Below are 13,259 nucleotides of genomic sequence, written 5' to 3'. Positions count from 1 at the left end.
AGAAAATTTGGTCTTTGTTTAACGTATTATAAATTGCACACGAAATAATAGCAAAATTAACTCATGAAAATAAGACCTGTCCAACACGATCAAGTTTGAACATGTTTAACTAAGAATATTTTTATGACATATCAATATGGGCACAACTCAAGACAAATTATCTAATTATTGGTTGATTTAGTGTAAGTATGTAACTGACCCGTCACATAACATAACTTGTCTAGATAGTGTTACATTTTTTTATTAATTTGATACGTTAGATAGTGTTATAATAAAGAAAGTTTTATTGGTAATAGATTGAATTATAAAACAAACAGACAAAAAAAGAACACTGAAATTATAATTTGATAGCGTTGGATTGATTGGGTTATGATTCATTATTCGACACATTTCGGTGTAGATTATCTCAGCCCAAGTAACTTTTGAATGAGTTAACTGATCTTATTATTAATTAACTCATTTTGACCTGCTTAAATTCAACTCAATCCCCCATCAGATAATCCAGCTGACAAATCAAAAACATGTTATTAGAGTTGTCTCTTTGATTCTAAGGTACTATTACTCCAGCCATTTTAGTATATGTATAGCTTGCCTAATTTATGGTATCTAGAGGCTTGGTTGGTGAAGAAAGGCTTTCAAATTTCGTTGTGGCATTTTCTGTTTTCTCTTTTTATTATTACTCCCCGTTCCATATTAGTTGTTCACATTCTAAAAAATATTTGTCCCGAAACACTTGTCCATTTACAAAATCAAGATATTATTAATTAAAGTTTTCCTATTTTGACCTTAACATTAATTGTTTTTAAAGTAACCAATATTGATTAGAGTACAGACAGTTTATAGGAGAGAGAGATAGGGGTAATGTTGTAAAAGCACACTTTTATTTATAATTTCTTAAAAGGCGTGTAAAGGGAAAAGTGGACAAGTAATATTGGACGGAGGAGTAGTTTTGGACATTAACTTTTTTTGTTAATTAAATACTTAATGCACATACATGTGGCTAATTAAATTAGGTTATATCTTTTATAAATGCTATATGCTTCACTGTCACATATAGTTATCAAGATTAAGACAACTGATTTTTGTTCCTTTTTTCTCTTTTTTTTTCTCCCGAATAATCCATTAATCAAATTTGTGAAGTCTATTCAGATTTTCTTATGAAAATAGTACAAATTAGTTATACTTAACCTTAAGTTTAAGTCAAGTATCAACTTTTTAAGAAAGCCGCAACAAAGCAAGTGAATCTCATTTATCATCAATGTAAAAGTAAATGTACTATCGCATGATTACTTTTCTTTTGAATTCTTCATTTTTATAGAAAATCTCAGAAGTAAAAGATGTTTTATAAGGAGTTGGGCATCTTCTGTCTGGTATATTAATCATATTGCTAAACACATGCTTGAGAGAATCAAAGGGTCGAAAGAAATGATTTCCTTGTTAGGGAATTAATCTGTCAAAGAAACTTCATTCAGTCCATATGATTTGGCTTTTAAGGTTTTGGTGCACTTTTTAGGTACTCCTTTCCTTCCATTTTAAGTGTTTTTTTTAGCTAAAGAAATATTTGAAAATAACTGTCATGTTAAAAGATTAATATTAGTATCCTTACTATTAAAGGGATAAAAAAGTGATCAATAGTAGTACTTATTTTTCAATAGTAGCACTTGCCGGTAAATTACACATTGAACTTAATGTTTTCTTAATGAGCATGCTAAAATCACAAAACACACTTAAATTGGGACAAAGAGACTATATATTTAATAACATACGATTATATGTTTAGAATATAATACCTTTTCTTTTTCTTAATACCCCATTAATTAACACTTCACTAATCCAAATAGTCAAAACAGATCTAGAAAGACATTATAAATATTTCTTATTTTTCTAAAACGTCAAATACTATTTCAAACTAAATTCATTATGACAAAATGACTAATATGTGGGTTGGTGGGAGCAAAAGCTAAAAGTTTTATTGATGTTTCGAAAGTGTGTTTTAGTGGCTAGTACTACTTTTATCAATTATCATAATCAATTATTCCATAGTAGTTTCATGAAGTTGGAAATTTAGGTTAATATCTCTTTGTAGCTTTTGTGCATATATTTATGTCATTGGATGGCTTCGACTATTATTAGGGTAATCGTAAAATAATCCCCAATAAAAAGTACTTATTGAAGTACTTTGCCACCGATGACAACTTTTAGGGATATATGATTGCAAACTAAATCTTCACTCAGATAGAAAATGTTTTAAAGAAATCAAGATATATTTTAGTGCAACAACATGATGGATAAATAGGATTGGAAGAAAACTTTAGCTGCTTGCTTTGAATATAAAAGTAAAATAGTAGTGGACCTAGTGGTATATGCGTATCCCTTGTATTTGTTAAAGGTATAAATTGCGCTAAAAATTCCTATAATATGATTCGATTGTAAATATTTTGTCTATATTTTAAAGTTAAATATTTATATTCTATACAAATATTGCAAAGGTCTACTTTGAGCCGTGTTGGACCCCATAAATTTCGGCAAAAATCTTGTATATGTATGTGTATATACTTTGAAAATGATTACGTTATTAACTTGGCACCCTAAACACTAATAGCCTTTAGGGGACATTGGCTAAGAAGCTAGCTCGATTTTTTAATGCCCTTTGCATTAAAATACCGGATCTACCTCTAATTGTAGATAAAATTGAACTGTTTTATTGTGTACGTGGTTATGTTAGTCATGCCCCACATTCTGAATTTAATAAAATCGTATTCACTCTGATCTCATATTAGTTGTTGGCTTTGACAAACTAAAATTTGTTTTGATATATTATTTCACATAGAAAAATTAAGAAGTATTATCACTTTATTTCTAGATTCATCCTTTTTGTTTTAATAAATGGAGTGTTTTTTAAGTGAAACGTTTAAAAGACATGAAGAGTAATTTAGAAAAATACTTTTAGATTTAAACTATTAATTATTTTAATAGGACAAAGGTGTAAATATATCCCTCAACTTTGCGATTTAGAGTAGATATACTCCTCGTTAAAAAAGTGGTGCATATATACCTCTATCGTTACACAAATGGTGCAAATATACCCCTGGCGTTACACAAATGATGCAAATATAACCTTTTTGCTTATAATTTTTTTTTTTTAAAAATCATTTAGCTTATTGCTTAATGAAGAAAATGTCATATGACTTTAATTAAGTATTTGCACCATATGTGTAACGGCAGGGTATATATTCACCACTTTTTTAACGAGGGGTATATATGCTCTAAATCGCATAGTTGAGGGGTATATTTTCACCTTTTCCCTAAAAAGACAAGTAATATAGACGAAACGTTTAACTAATCTCACATGTAATACGCAAGAAGTATACAAATTATTGTTGAAGGGGACAACTTGATAAATGATGCTACTTCCAGGCCAAACAACATAACGTTTTGCAAAATGATTGTCGAAACTAAAACATTACAGGCACTTGGAAAGTACTATAGCTGTCTGGTTTTGGTGTTTTTTAATTAATCCTTAGGTCGCGTGGCAAAAGATTCAATATTAACAAGTATTCAATATTTACGTTAAATTAATAATACATTATTACATTTGCAAATATTCTGTGTATATCCTACCAAATTTATTCTGGAAGTAATATCTAAGCAAGGCTTGGTTGGTGAAGATGGACTTTCATTTTGGCATCGTATACCTTTTTCAGGTTTAATTATTTGTTTGAATTGAACAACTTCTTTTCTTTAATTAATACATAAATTTAATACACATCCATGTGCCTAATTTTTATATTGTTTAAGTTATGCTTCATTGTCAGTGAGTTGTCTAGACTTAAAGACAGATTTCTGTTCTTTCATTATTTTTGGGCGTTTCAAATGATTTAAACTAATTTTATGAGGTTTTTCAAGCATCTAATTCAAGCAAGTGAATCACATTTATCACCAATGTACTTTCGCATGCTTTGTTTTCTTTTATTTCATTCTATTTTTCGCCTAAAAGGAAAATCTTACAAGTTATTATAATTTATAAAGATTGGCATGCTTCTAACAATATACTTGTTAATTGGAATATATACTATTAATCATGCATTTAGTGTAACACCCCGTACTTTCGGGCTAAGGGTTGACCCGTAATATGGGGATATAACGGAAGCAATATGGGAGGTGTAGGAAGTGTTTTGAAACCTATAAAAGGTATAAGAAGAGTATTTGGGCAAATTAGAGTTGGAAGCTACACTGCGGACCATGTTTTCAAGTGAATTTGCAGAAGGGCTTACTTCAAGCGACTATAACCCCCTTATTAGTTGGGAATTTGAGAAATCTTCCTTGATGAAAGTTGTAACTCTTTTAAATACCTTTCCATCGATATAAGGACCAGGTCAAACAGATCTTTATACAAAAAGTTATGTATGTTTTACTAAGGAGCTGTCAGTATTTGAGCAGTGCTCTAAAGATGGTGAATAATGATAGAGAAAAGGAACTCTTATACATACATAATACATTCACAGTCATTCTTTACACGAATGATTTAGTAAATTTATATATTTCAATTTTCCATTGTACTTGTTGATTTTTTAGATATTCCTTTCTCATTTGTGAGATATTTGTATACATCAGACCTATTGAAATTTCAAATTTCTAGTTATATCTATGACAATGGGATAAATGCAATGTTATTTGTAAACAACAACAGCTTAAATTAAGCACGAACAATATACCTTGGCTATTCAGAGAAGTTTGACGCATGACCTATATTCTTTTTATCTATTATATAGAAATCCTCCGTGACAAAAGAAATGATATATTACGATATACGCATATGCAAACTTATAATAATCAGTTTATTTACTTGACCTTTATAAGAATTGGTCATCTTACCACTTGATTCTTTATACTTTATTAAAATAACAAACACCACTTTAAAATTTAAAATGTTATTTTTCAATTTAAATTAGATTGTAGTATTACATAAATATTGTCCTAAAACATTAAAATAATATTAATCGTAGAAAATTTTTACTTTATATTTGAGCCCATAAACACGTAAATCATGCTTATTAGGTTTATGAATCACTGTGGAAGTTTTATCTTGCAATTTAAATAGCTAATACTTAAATAGTGCTAAAAGATATTAAAATATTATTATATCTTTATCCAACACAAAATTATCTCAATGAATCATAAACTAAAAAGAAACATATCTAATATGCTGGTAGCGACAGTATTTGCAGGAACTTGAGGGGCAGAAAGACCATATTAACTATGTAAAACAAAATTGTTTACAATATTTATACTTTTGGTGTAATATAATCTTCTTGGATATATCTCCTAGATAGGATGAGGAAATAGTGTTGGGATTGTAATACTCTACTGTTTTGTACTCCAAAAGGTACCAACTTGCTTCCTCTGCCTCTAGTTGAGCCCGTCTTTTTAATGATTCGGATGAATTGAGCTGATCTTTTACCTTCTTTAGCTCCTCTTGAAGTTGAGCAAACTGGGATTGCAAGTCAGAATCTCTGGTTGGATGTTTCTTTTGTTTTACAAATACGAGAAATGAGCACCTTTAGTAACACTTGAGGACCTTTAAGCAGGTAGAGAAATAATAAGAATAGACAGATGAGGCTGTAGAGATTGGAATTTGAGTTCTACAAATACAATGAGTTTCCATCAAATACTGCAAGTGCCTTGAACCAGCTAGTCAGACACAAAACTGAATAAATGAACAAAGTAATAGAAAGAGCATTCGATTTACAGAAATCTGCTTATTTTGGTAGCCACACACACTCTCAAGTATAAATATATATTTGAATTTAACGCCGTATGGTGGCATGACCTTTATATCAATAAATCAGAAATTACAAAGCTAGAGGGGAGCAAAAGCTCAAACCTCCGATCCAGTTTGCAGCCAATGACCGCTAGGAAACGGGAAAAAACACAAGAGAATTATAACTTTTAATATTTGTTGGGTTTAATTGATAGGTTGAATGGGAAATGGAGGGAAAAGAAGTGGAGGGAAAAATGAGTTGTTCCCTCTTGCTTTATGAAATAAGCATTTGTCCCTCATATGTGATGGAAAGAAAAGTTCTCCTACTTAAAAGTAGGAGTACTCCTTCGTGTTGCAAAAGGGTCAAGAAGAGGGTCTCCCCTCGCGCCGTCGTCGTCGCTCGGCTCGACTTCGGTTTTGGATTTGATCAGATAAAGTTCTCCTACTTAAAAGTAGGAGCACTCCTTCGTGTTTCTAAAGGATCAAGAAGAGGGTCTCCCCTCGCTCGGCTCGGCTTCGGATTTGGATTTGGTCAAATGATCTGATTGATTGATAATCTTTTTGGACCAAATTTCCTTTAATTTTAATTATTTAATTAATTATTATTTAATTAATTAATTAAAGATCCTGACCCGGTTTTCTTTCTTTCCTGGATTAATTTAAAACATTTCCCTCCGTTTTTTTCCTGTTGATCCTCAGAATTTTTCCTTACAAAATTTTCTGATATTCATCTTCTTCTTTTTCTGCACTTCTTAAAACTCTCGTGTGATACACTACCTTCGAGTGGTTCACAGTCACCTTAATTTGTTGTATCGCTATTTTGGTGAGTAAATCGTTCTATCCTGGGAGGAAAGATTCCAAAACCTTGGGTACATTGAGGGGAATAATCTCCTTAAGGACACACTGTGAATTCAATGGGCTCGATTTGGTTTTCCATATGCTGTTCAAATTATTTTCCAGTTTCTGTTAATTTCGTTTTCTACAGTTTTGCAAAATCTGTCCAGTTTTTGTTTTCTGTTTTCAGAAATTATTTTTTACTGTTTAAACGTTTTTGCAATACAGTTTGAGAACAATCTTTACATGTAATGCATTTGTCTTTTGGTCACCTTTTGAAGTAGAACCAAAAATATCCATGGTCATGGGGCCGAAGGGTAACAGCAAGCTTAGAGGCAGCAAAGGGAGCTTCTTGGACAACCAATTTTCGCAGCCCACTCTTCTGATTGCACCCAGAGCTTTGGCATTTCCCATTACCATTTCTATACAAAAAAAAAAAAGTTTTCCTTTGTTTATGCCGAAAGGACTCCATTTGTATGAGATCGACTCTGTAAGGTCTGATGGCCCTCGATGAAAGATCAGCATGTGCAAAAATATTCAAATCCTCATTTGTAATACTCTGTTTTTCTAAGGCATCTGCGACTTGGTTGACTTCCCTACAACAATGTCGAACCTTGCAAGTAATAGTATTTGATATACTTTGAATACAAGTAATGATGTTCTTCATTTTCCAAGGGATATTGTAGTTGCCTTTGATCATCTCAACCACAATATTTGAATCACATTCCAAAATTACATTGCTATGCCCATTTTGAGGACACCGTTCCAGGCCATTTAGGGAGCCTTGGCTTCAGCCATCATTATGTTAGAAAAATAATATTTTCTATTTAATATCTCAAAAAAAATTATGCCTACAATCACAATAGTAAATCTTGAATCTATTTTGAAATAGTCTAATGGGACACTTATTTCCCCTCCTTGAATAGCCATCAATATACCATTATTCCTAATTATTCTAACGTTGGTTTGGTCTTTGTAACAGACCCTTATTTACATTTGTGACAAATCATCTTTAATACCATTTAATCCTTAGCCTCATTATTTCCTATAATCTTCTCTAACCATTGCAAGACTTTTAGTTCATTCCTATGAGATGATTTGTTAACTATATGTTCATATCCCTTTCCTTTGGAAGTAGTAGATAGAACAAGAACAATAATTTTTCCTCCTTTCTTTTCTTGTGCTGGGTTTTTTCTTTTGGTTAATCTTTATTAGATTTTGTCTCTTAGTTTTGTATTAGAAGAACTTGTTAAATTCTGGGGGATACACTCATACCGGGTGAATTATCCTTAAGGACAATGTTTTAATTGACATGCCTCAAGCTTTCAAGACTTTCTATATAAGGGTTCGTGATCGAGTATTTTCCGACAACATTGGTGATGAAGTATTTTCCGTGAGATTTTTAACAATCTTAACACAGTTTGTCGTAGCTTATCCATACCGAGACTCTTAAAATTGTGCTTGGATAGTAAAACTTGTAAATGAGAAAATTGTCTATTAAAATAATGGACCTTTACAAAATTCAGATTTTTTGTGGTGAAAATTATATTGGAAGATCATAATATTATGCAGGCTTGGTAAATTTACTTTAGGCTCTGAAAAGTTTTTTCAAATTATTTGGGTAAAATAATAGCTGAATTATGACAGATTTTAATTATTGATATATTAATGTGCAAGTCAAGCTTTTAGCTTTGCTGCTTTTGTATTGAGAAAAAGTCAGTATTTTGGTATAGAAACGAAATTGACATTAACGAAAGAATATGCTCGACAAAATCGATTTCATGTGTCAAACGATATGGTATTGAGATTCTGCAAAGCTAATTATCGAATCTTCAATGCAATAGCAATTGTTTCATGTGTGGCAAACTAAGCCATCATATTCATCATGTGAAAAAGATTCGGAGAAATGATAATCCGGCTAAGTAAAAATAAATTTGACTGAGCGGATGATATAATTATTGTGTTCATTTCTCAAGTGAATCTTGTGGTTAATGTGAGACATTGGGTGTTAGACGACTTTGGTGCTACTAAGCATCTTTGTGTTAACAAAATAATTTTGTGTATTACATCCAAGTTGAAGAAGAAGGATGATTTATGTCACGCCCCGAATCATGGCCTGGGCGAAACGCGGCACTCGGTGCCTTACTGCATGTGACTGAGCGAACCACATGGCTTGTTGAATCATCATGAGGCATAACATGAGCAGAATATAACGTGAATGCATGATGAGCCTTTATAAAACGTAGTAAGTCATAATACTTAATAAAAATACTTGTTTAAGCATGAGTACGGAAATAACATGAATGAGCCAAAATGGCTATACTACTCCGAATGTCTGACATAACATAACTCACTTGTCTAGTCTATGAAACCTCTATCATGAGTCAGACTGGAAAACATACTTATTGGGACAAGGCTCCCAGCATACCTTAGATGCATAACTAATCATAAAACAAAAGTTGACTAAACCCCGAATGAGATGGGGCTCACCAATAAGCTGATACGAATGCTGTCCTACTGAGCAGATGTGTCGTCTTGTATATCAATACCTGCATCGTGAAATGCAGGCCCCCGGGCAATAAAAGGGGACGTCAGCACATTGAATGTACTGGTACGTAAAGCAACTGAATGAAATAACATGGGACATGAAATAACATGATAAGAACTGAAACTGAAAACCCGGACATGAACATGAATACATATATTTATATATAACATGGTAAAAATATCATAAGTAGGGAGAGCAATAACTTATAACTGATCCATGGTCTGGGGCTTGCGTCCCGCCAGCAGAACACTCAGTCCTTGCCAGGGAACATGAGATTTAATAAAATATGAAAGGATCCAGTCATTATGAGAGATCGTCCGGGACATGGGTGGAGCGATCCTCATCCTACGGTGGCCACGTAGTTTCAAGCTATCTAAAGTCCTCCTCGGTAATTAAAGCAACTGCTAAAAACATGAACATGTAAAATAAGTGGCACTTGCTGCCCATGGTTTTCATGAATATAACTTGCTTGTACATGGATATCATGAATTATAGCTTGCTTGCATGAACTTGTAAAACATGTATAGTATTTTCTTGAAGATAGCATAATATATCATAAACTAGCATGCATGAACCCATGGAATGAGATATATGGGTTTTTCATAGATTACGGACAGATTCTTAATAATCATAAAGAAATATTAAGAACTCAATGATGGAATTATAACAATTCATACATAATATAATCATGGACATGGACCTAAGGTTATCATGAACATGGTATAGAAACCCTAGTTTTCATAAAGAATCATAATTTATGGATTATGAGGCGTGGGGAAGAACAATGATGTTCCCACACGTAGATAGTAACTCTACATACCTTTTTTTTTTAATTAAAGTCCATTAGGCTTTTGGCCTAGGGCTAATTTTATAAATTTTATCAAAAAATCCAGAAGTCTGTACAACTGTAGCCAAAAAGGCTAATGAAAAATACAAAATTTAAACTAATGATCAAATTAAGACTTATAACTTGTCTTAATTGTTGACACCCAATTTTGTCCCTCATTTATTTCATTTTATTTACTCGGGCGTCTAAATTTATTGACGAGCTAAACACTTTATTTTCACTACTATTATTTTTGCTTTTAAACAGTTCATCATCGTTTCGTTTTCGGGTCTGGACTCATTAAATTAATTACAAGACAACACTTTGCAAAATATTTATTCTTCTACATATTAATTATTTATTGTCTTTACATAATATATATTATACCAGTTATTAAATTGGAAGCCCAAAAAATGATTAAATAGCGGAGGAAGGATCAACAATTTTCAGTCGAATTAATGGCCCAAAATACAAATACAATGTTATTCCCCTACCCAAACAAACAACCCACATTTTAATACCCAACCCACATTTATATCAACCCATATTTAAATTAATAGACCGGCCCAAACGAATTATTGGCCAGCCCATTACCCATAAATAAACGGACCAGCCCACATCGCAATTTTACCCGACCCGGTCCAATTCCCCCCTAAAACCTAATTCCCTCATCTTTCTCTTTCTTTTCTTTTTTCCTTCTTTTCCGCTCATCTCTCCCTTTCCCCTTTTCTCTCCCTTTTTTCCGCCTCATCTCCCTCGTCTCACTCACCCTACCACCGCCGCTCATCTTCCCTTTTCCCGACCACGCCGTGCCCTTTCCCCGATTCCCTTCCTTCATCATTCCTTACCTCACATCGCTCCTCTCTCTCCCCATTCTATAAAAAACAGGGGAGTTGAATCATTTAAAGGGGGATCGAAAGGAAGAGAAGAGAAAGGATCGAAGGATCTGGAATCGAAAAATCAAAGACCAGAAACCAAAAATCAACTCGAAAAAAAAAGAGGAGACAGATCGAGAAACAAAAATCTTGAATCCCAAAACTCCTCCAACGATTCGAATCTCCAACAAATCTTGACCAGATTTTTATTGTTTTGAAAGTCTTGGTTTTCCTTTTAACTTTTTTTTTTTAAAATCCAGTCCGAACCCTACTTACAGTTGAAGTTCTGGAGACAAACAAAATTTCCCTTTTTCTTTAACGAGTATATTATTTTCGTCGATATCGAAACTCTCGGTTTGAAAGGTTTGTCGAATTTGAGTTCGTCGCGTTCAAAGCGTAGATTCGAGACCTTGACGATCCCTAATTCACTGCACACAAAAGAGGTAAAACATGATACATTTATTGCTTACAATCTTCAGCTTTCTGTTTTGGTTAAGATTTTGTTTATGCTGCCATATGTTTAATGATTATGTAGTTTTTTTGTAGTCGCGTTATTTGTTCGATGTTTGGGTGTTGTTAGGATAGATACTAACTGCTAAATGAATTTGACGTATACTGTGGTTTGGAGGTTTAGACTAAATTTCCAGGACTTAGAATCTAGATGAAGTTGAATATACATAGGACATACAGTGGGCGATCAAGGTAAGAAGACGATATACATTTGATATACACACCATGGTGTGTATATCTTAGGTATATCGTGTACGTGATTAAAACAGACCGATACTGAACCATTTCTATAATCGTATATCAATCTGTAGGTTTAGGTGTTCTGTTTTTGGTTAACGTTGATATGAAAACAGTAGCAGTGATATGGTTATTGTTAGTTCAAGTAGAGTGCATAATGTAACCAAATCTAGTTTTGGTTTAGTTGATTAGTTCGCTGTCAAACATGTTTAAATTTAGACTAGGATAATTATATTCAACTGCTCTTTGAGGTATGATTAATGCATTGCTAGCTTGTCAATCATAGGAGATTAATACACATGCATGTTGGACTGTTTGAAGATCACGTATGCCTAAATGTTTCTTTAGAAAGCTCAAGTCTGGATGTTAAAAAAGGAAATTTCGATCTGGTTTGAGCTAAACTAACTCACACTTTTTTTTTCCCAAAAATAATTGTGAATGCCTTCGAGCATGGCTGCATTATCCTTGCTTGTGACAGCACATTAACTTTACCATTAGCATGTCTTTCATTTATTTGAGGTGTCATTCCTAAGTATTCCTTGAATTTGGCTATTAGTTCTTTAAAACTGTGAGACTTCGACTCTTTATCATTTTAATTTGTTTCCACCAGAAGTTAAACTAAATGATGATATTGTGTCTTATAGAGTTTAGCTACAACCTTTGTGTCCAAATATTCCCTCCTTCCACTATGTTGTTAAATAAGACTAAGCATAAAATTGCCTCAAACATAAATGATTAGTCAATCTCTGTGCACTTATCTGATTTTTTGGTGGTTCATGGTATATCAATGATAGTTTAAAGTCTGGCTTGTGCCTGAGTGTTGTTTGAACTGTTTTATACTTGTCTTGAATTTTCAGTAACTGCTTGAGATTAAACATCTGAGTCTTATGAGCTAAGTGCTTGTCCTGCTTTAAGTCAGGAAATTGTAGTTTAGCTTGAGTATTGTTTAATCATATGCTTACAGATGTTGTCCATGTGCTTACAGTTTGAGTCTTGCTCAACTGTTGTCATTTGATGTACTATATGTTTAATAAAAAATGATTATGTGGTTCCTCATTTGTTGGTTCATTGATATATCTAGTCTGATCAATGATTCAAGTGTGAATTAGTGGTTACTAGGTTTATGAAACTGAAATGAAAGAAAGTCTACACTAATTCCTCAGGTAGGTATTCTGCCTATTTTGATCCACATGTTCCTGTCTAAACTATTAAATAAACCATATAGCTTAAATATCCTCTGCATCATCACATGACTGTTCGCTTATTCAAAACAACGACGAACTTGATTTAGCTTTAACTGTTGTGTTCATGGACTGTTTTACGATAAGTTTGGTTGGGGTTGTCTATATGATACAATTTGTTTGTATTAGTCTAATCTGTATATTTTAGAAGTGAAACTCAGCATGTTAACTGTGCATGTTCAGTCTACTTGGTTCCTTTCTAGTTCAAACTACTTATATGTCGGTCCATGAAGTGTTGCTTTCTAGCCACTTTTCACTTTATTTATGGTCATGAACTGCTATAGTTTTAGCTACTTTGTTGCTGCATCTGAATCTCCCTCATTGCTACTCTTTTAGTTGAATTAATTTGCTACTGTTTTTGAGCATTTTTTATGGGTTATCTGCGGCACATTAAGGCTGCCAGTGGCTGCACGTTTCGGCCAAAACA

This window comes from Lycium barbarum, chromosome 8 (assembly GCF_019175385.1).
Source record: "Lycium barbarum isolate Lr01 chromosome 8, ASM1917538v2, whole genome shotgun sequence".
NCBI lineage: Eukaryota > Viridiplantae > Streptophyta > Magnoliopsida > Solanales > Solanaceae > Lycium > Lycium barbarum.
Note: the sequence above shows the minus strand (reverse complement) of the source record.